The 7,556-nt window shown below is 38.4% G+C and overlaps 1 long non-coding RNA gene across 1 annotated transcript; it reads left to right on the top strand.

Annotated features, from left to right (window-relative positions):
* Nucleotides 1-551: 551 nt before the first annotated feature.
* Nucleotides 552-2,155, top strand: LOC126610126 (uncharacterized). The gene is made up of 2 exons (XR_007618375.1): nt 552-896; nt 986-2,155. It is a non-coding gene; the product is annotated as an uncharacterized LOC126610126 (long non-coding RNA).
* The last annotated feature ends 5,401 nt before the right edge of the window (nt 2,156-7,556 follow it).

Genomic DNA, 7,556 nt, shown 5'->3' with positions numbered 1-7,556 from the left:
ACTTGTTTTCTTTCTGGGAAAATTTAAGCTTCATTGAAAAAGGAAGATTGCAACATAGAAGTAAGAACTGACTACCTCGCCCTTCGAATTTGACGTCTCTCTCTCTCTCTGAAAGGTAGGAAATTTGATTGGTTCAGCTATGTTGCTAGTTTTATAAAAACTGTGATGTTAACATTAGTTCAATAGTTAGGTTGCCCATTCACCATTGTGTGGCTTAGCCGAACTTTTCCCTCATCTTAGTATAAAATATATCGTTGTACTAAAAAAATAAAAAAAATAAAAACATTAGTTCAATAGCAATTTGAGGTCAAATTTAACCAAACTTGGCAACGTTCACTAGTACAAAAAATTATTTGAATGACGAAAGTTTACACGACACACATAATTTTGTCGCGCAACAAAATAAGGGAATCGTTGCGCAAAAACATCTTGACAAAAAATAATAATAAAAACCTTATGTGATGAAGAGTTTCATCCCTCAAAAGGCATTTGCATGACAAAACAAAATGTGTGTCGCACAAAGACTGAGAAAAAACGCAGGGAGGGAGAACTTTGGCACAAACATCTCGCGAGACAAACATTTTCTTGCGAAAACCTTGTGCCACGAGGTGTCTGTCGCGGAAGTGATCTGAAATGGTTGGTGAGACTTTAAGGTGAAGTAATTACTGCAAGCTTTGGGCGACAGAAGCTTTGTCACGCAAAGGTCTCATGGTTCTATAAAATCACAAATTCATTCTCCTTTTTTCTCACATAATTTCCCCCAAAACCCTCAAGTTCCCCACATTTTCTTCTTTCCCAAACCTCTCATATCCCAATTCTTGTTTTATTTGTCTGCATGATGGCCGATTCCACTGGAGCTCCAAGTAAGGGATGTGAAAGAGAAGGATTTTGGAAAGGTAATACCAAATTTTGAGTGGATTTAATATATATTTTTTAATTTATTGGATTAATTAGTTTAATTATGAAGATTTTAATTTTTCCATAGAGAAAAAAAACAAGATAATGTATGGGCGAATCAACTATAATGATTTCGGGGGATCTGAGAGGGAGTCGCACACATGCTTGCGCACGATGTTGGGGTCGTATTGCGGAACAAACAAAGAAACAACAATCACCACAAGCAATCAATGATTAAAAATGAAAAAAGAACGGGGTATAGGATATCGAGGCAGAATTTATGAATTTCATAATAATAGAATACATGTCCTACCGAGACAAAATTTGTAACTTTCTATTATCTTACCTAGCAGGCAAGGATTTACCTTCGTGGAAAGGATAATTCATTCGGATCGACGTGAGAGTCCAATTACATTGCATTGCCAGAATCCATGTTGTATGTTGTTGGAGGACTCTGCAAGGGTCCTACCACCTTCTTGATTTACTATAATTGAGTCTTTGGAGTACTTTGGGATTATATTCCGCGCCGAGGATTTGTGCTTGTGGGCTAGGGTGAATATTGTAGACCAACGGATCTAGTGGTCAACAATCGTTTAAAGAAATGATTCATCAATAATGAATCACCATTGATATCGACACATCTGAGATCGTCAAATGTTCGAGAGTCCTCTATTTAATCCTTTCAAGAGAAAAATAGCTCGGATCACCAGCTAAGGTCTTAAATGACCATTCAGTGATAAAGGATGTAGGGGTGCAGAAACAACCAGGAAGTTTGCTTATAAGCAGCCACCCTTGAAAGAGTGCGTGATAACTCACTGATCGAACGCTCTTGCATTGAAGATGAACGAGGCTAAGCAATCTACCGAAGCTGTGGGATGTTAAAATGCATTGGTAGGGGAGCGTTCTGCCTAAATAGAGTCCACTCCTTCACCAGACTACCATTAAAGCAACCCAAGTGAGATTTGCTATATCCATGTAGCATTGTAAGCAGACCCAAATACCTCGGGACGGATGAGACTTTATTGATCATGAGCATAATTTGTGTTGGAAAATAGTTATTTATTTTATTGTTTGAATTTGGGCTTAGCCCATTAGTATTAGGGTTTCGTTTTCTTGCTTATTAGGATTATGTTAGTTCTCTATATATATGGTGCTTTGTAGCTCGTAGAATATTAAGTTATTCACAATGTAATCTCTTAGGGTTTTGTAGCCGTTCCGGCATTCTCGGTTGTTTAATAATATTTCTATTATTTTGTTAGTCTTATTCGTTGCGCACTCTGATATTTAACTTAGTATCAGAGCAGGTTTTATTCTTCGGGATTGAATCTGTTCTTGGTAGCTTGTTTGTTTTCTAGTTTGCTCGGTATTAGTTTTGATAAGGTTTTGTTTTTAGAAAAAGGTTTGCGTCTATTTGCCCAGCCTGCTAGTACCCAGTGGCGGAGCCAGAATTCTGAATGAGGAGGGGCATTTCACAAATATGTGTATATATATATATATATGAGTGTGTAAAAAGTTGAATTCATAACATGTTGATATATGCAATTTGTGTAATCCTCACAAAATTGAAAAAAAATTCTCTTAAATTCAATACTAAGAAGAAGAAAAATGTAAAAACCCAGACAACCAAGTAAGAGGTAGGTTGTGGAAGGCTAAAGAAAATACAAAGAAGTAGAAAAAGAAGGAAAAGGGGGAGAGGTCTGCAAATAAAGAAGGTGGGTTGCTTTAGAAAATTATAGTGTATATATTACTGTTAGGTGAGAGAATCGAACCAGAAGTGAGGTTGCTTTTTCCATTTAAAATTGCACATCTCTTTTAAAACTCTCATGCCAAACTTATTGTTTCATTAGACAGCCAAAAAAATTTAAAATCAAAATAGCTTAACGACGTCGTTTGCTTCATCTTCTTCCATGGGGTTTACACCTAAGATGAAGTTAGGATGGGCCGGGACTACCCTAGTCCCTTGGTGGCTCCGCCCCTGCTAGTACCATCGGTGCTGCTCAACCCGCACCAGCCTGTCCACTACTAGATCGACCCACACCAGTTTTTTGGTTGCCGTTGCCATCCCCGACTCCAGATGCTTCATTCCCTGCATCGCTACTGCTCGACCCGATAACCACAAACTCGAATTGAGTTTGTCCTCGCCCTGTCTTCGCACCGCCACTACATCCCCTCTCTGCCTCATCAGATCACCACCATGCTACCACTGGAACCACCCGCTGCAGATCCACTACATCTGCACCAGTTCGACTCGCCCTGCACGCTTGCACAAACCCAACCAAATCCCCTACAGTCTCCCACCGCCGCACCAAACCACGATCGAGTCGCTGCTCACTGCACTCTCTCGGCCTCACTAATCTTCTGCACCATCCCATCGTCTCCTGTGCTTGTTTTGCAGGTATGAAGAAGACCAGACCTCCTGAAAGGGAGTAAGAAAAAAAAAAGAAAATAAAAGAAAGGAAAATAAAAGCAAAGGAAGTGAAGGAAAAAAATATATAAATTGGTTGTTTGCTGTTGCTTTAGGCCCACTCAGGCAAAGACAAAAAATGGTTAAGTTTGTTTTAGGTCCACACGAGTTGTTGGCTATTTGGAATTGTGTTTATGACGGTCATTTGAGTACTTGGAATTGTGACCACTCGAGTGATGGTATTTGTGTTTGTTTGTTCGTTGCTACAATTGAGATATGAAAATCTCGTCCGTTTAGTGACGGGTTCTTTCCATACTCTCAACACTAGCCAGTTTGAACCTGAACCAGTTTGCCAGCTAGAATCAAGAATCAAGTCAAGTCAAGAATAAAGAACTAGTTTGCCAGTCAAGTCAAGTCAAGAATCAAGTCAAGTTTGCCAGTTCACAAGTCAAGTCAAGTTAAGTTAAGTCAAGTCCAGTCAAGTTTGCATGTCTGCCAGTCCGCCTAACGGAGCCAGTCCGCATCTGCTTGTTTGCAAACCCATGTCGTATACCGCCATGAGTTTGACGGGGGGTGTTGGAAAATAGTTATTTAATTTATTGTTTGAATTTGGGCTTAGCCCATTAGTATTAGGGTTTCGTTTTCTTGCTTATTAGAGTTATGTTAGTTCTCTATATATATGGTGCTTTGTAGCTCGTAGAATATTAAGTTATTCACAATGTAGTATCTTAGGGTTTTGTAGCCGTTCCGGCATTCTCGGTTGTTTAATAATATTTCTATTATTTTGTTAGTCTTGTTCGTTGCGCACTCTGATATTCAACGATGGTAGTAAGTGTTCATCATAATGCACCATACCTTCCCAAGTAGCCTCACGATCTAATACAGAGACAGTACTGAATGAATATAAGATTTATTTAATATGGTCAGACTGGGACAACGCACTCTAACTAGTTGATAACTTCCATCAAAATCTTTTCCGACAGGAGTATCGTCTTTGAACAAATCTACAGCGTTGGCTGTAGAAAACTCTAACTAGTTGATAACTTCCATCAAAATCTTTTCCGACAGGAGTATCGTCTTTGAACAAATCTACAGCGTTGGCTGTAGAAAATGTTGCACGATATACAGATAGCTTGACATTGGAGAAACCTTTCTCTCGACGGGAAATCATTTCACCTTCGGCCGCCACAAATGATTTTAGCTTTCTAGTCTTATCACCATCTAAAAATTCATTGCTATCAATTTTACGTTTTGAGCTTCTCAAATCTTGAGCCCCTCCCATGCCTTCATCTGGCAAGCATGGAGAAATTGAATATTCTCCAAAAGAAACTAGAGCAAACAAATAGACTATGTCCCTACACTGTAAATATATAGGGAGATCAATCCCCATCCCATAAGATCTTTTTCTCTTTCATGGAACCAATGCGCGAATTTATTAGCTCTCTTCTCAGAATTAGTAGGAAAGGGTGACAGAGAAATATTATCCTACATAAATTAGAAATACAGGAGATATATGGGAACATAAAAAAATTCGATAGGAAACACGACAGAAATGAAAATATTGTAGTAAATAAAAAGGAATTTTCGTAAACCTTCACGTTCTTTCCCTAATACTACAAGAATAAGATGAGCATGCAAAATTAACAAAACTTTAGGATCTACCATAATTTTTCTCTCTCTTAGATAGTTGAAAGCTGCAAACAGATCACACTCTGAGTAACGCCCTATAACTTTTGTGAGTAGATTTAGCACTTCTGGTGCTGTTGAAAACAAGCTTAAAGAGCTCTACGGCATTAGAAAAAGCCAGTGATTTCGAGACTTGTGTACGGTTGATAATGAGTTTCATATTGATGAAAGGAGGAACCTTGCATAGGCTTATAAGAGGTTGGGTTACACCCCATATTGCCAATAAGTTTTAAAGTAGAACCTTAATTAACTTTATTCATGGTATCAGAGCAAGTTGTCCCACGTGTGAAGCCAAACTGCCACACGCGCTCCACGGCACCCGTTGTGTTATCCACGTGTTAGGCTTGAAAATTCGCCACACGTGAGGGGATGTGTTGAGAATGAGTCTCACATTGATGAAAGGAAAGACCTTGCATGAGCTTATAAGAGGTTGGGCTACTCCTCATATTGTCAATTGGTTTTATGATGGAACCTCAACTTTCTTCATATACTACCATTAACACCATTTAAAAGATTAAATAACTTTGGCCTAATTGGATTAATAGTTTTCATGGTGATAAGGTAGTTGGAAGATAGCTCATGTGATACAAAAAAATTAGAATTTAAGCTCATGTGGTGAAGTGTTGGAAGATAGCCCATGTGATACAAAAAAATTAGAATTTAAGCTCATGTGGTGAAATCCTCCCAAAAGTGAAAATTCGGTCGCCTTCGGTTAATTATTAGCACATGAGGCTCACATGCTATCTTCCACTAATAAACTCCATCAAACTAATCACATAGGTTTCACCTACTGAACATCAAAGGATCAGTCTAACCACCCAAGTCGATCGAGAACAATCATTTTTGGCTTCTGATTCTGACAGTTTCTTTTGCAGATACAAGGTTAATTCCTGAGGCCAAGGAACCCTAATTGTTTTTCTGTTGTTGTGAAAAAGCTGTTGCTATTATGATTTTAACTAATAAACTTATTTATTAAAAGACTGATCAATAATTGGTAATGACAGCTGAAACGCGTCATATAGCTTCTGTTGTCTTATCTCATGTTCTTAGTAACTTCTAATTAAGACATTATTTAAGTTGGCCAACGAATGTATTGTGGAATTATCAGAAAGACGGGTCGAAGGTCCACTCTAACAACATCGATATTGTTCCTAACTGATATTAGTTGGAGTTGAATTAGGGTATTTAAACTTTTAATTCTCATAGATATGGTCTTTTAGACCCAAAAGTGAAATTTCGGTCAACTTCTGTTAATTATTAGTACATGAGGCTCACGTGTTATCTTCCAACGATCCTATCACCATGGGAACTATTAATCAATTAAGCCAAAAACTTTTGATTAAGTTGTGGCCAAGTTGATCTCCGTGAAGAAATTTTCAATAATCTTCCACGATGGTTCTAAGCATCCTCATACGGAGTAGCTGATGCAATAAATTCAGATTTATGGGATCCTAAACCCTCTTTTTTTTTTTTTTTAAATATTGTATTTAGTTTCTCGTTTTGCAAACTAACAATTCTATTTATTTGTTTAACCAAGTAAAATTTGTGAATCTATTTTCCTAAAAATAAATTGTACATTGTTCAATGTACTTGTTGACCCTAAAAATTACATAGCTGGCGCGCAAGCCGGAGTAACTAAGATCTAACTATGTCATTCGGTGGCATGAATGCTGATACGGGCATGCCAACTCACTACCAAACTCGCTCGGGCGAATTACTCTTGATGCAGTGATGTGGTAAAATGCGCTATTGAATCCTAAACAGAGTGACTTTGATCGATGAAGAACACTCTCGACCTTGGATTCTATAACTTGAAGACAAGGTTATGCCAATCATTGTGAAGTTCTAGGTTTTCTGTAGTAGGTTCAGCATATTCAACTTATTGGTGAAGATATAGGTTCACCGAATCAGAATCAAACTATACTGATAAAGATACTCAAAGGAGATGAGCGTCTTAATCTTCAAAATGGTTTAGTCGTTTGTATGCCGAACTCTGAATTTCACCTGAGAGTAACCAATCATAGAACAACTCACTTCGCCAAGAAGGCTGCTGAAGTGACCTCTTTCGACGACAAAATCAGACTCTTTGCCTGCAGAGACTTGAGTTAAACATGCAGTCAAACTTGAGAGAGTCCCCGTCAAACCAGACAGCCAGACTCCTAACGCAAATTGACTCTACAACTCCGGCCTTGTTTCTCCAGTCGGTCGCCTTTGGTGGTTACTTTTGGAAAACTCCGTATATCCAGTCAATTGTCGTCCATCGGCAGCCAACCCAAACTTGTCTATCCAGTCAAAATTTATGCTGATAGTTAGAAACAAGTTAGTTTTCTCAAAAGGTATGAGAGATTCCACATAAAGCGCTGATTTGTGTGTTTAGTTGAAGGTTCTCTATGCGTTGCAAATCCCGCTGTATTTATATAAGGGGTATGCCTTCGTTGATAAGTTCCTGAACCAATTCGTATTCCACCATGCTACTAGAACTTTGTCCATTGTTATCCGGAGATGACCACCTGTTAATCATAACTACGTGAAATGGATGAGGAATATGGAGATAATATGGACATTATCA

The sequence above is a fragment of the Malus sylvestris genome, chromosome 17, assembly GCF_916048215.2.
Source record: "Malus sylvestris chromosome 17, drMalSylv7.2, whole genome shotgun sequence".
NCBI classification, from domain to species: Eukaryota; Viridiplantae; Streptophyta; class Magnoliopsida; order Rosales; family Rosaceae; genus Malus; species Malus sylvestris.
Note: the sequence above shows the minus strand (reverse complement) of the source record. Positions and strands in the feature narration are given on the sequence as shown.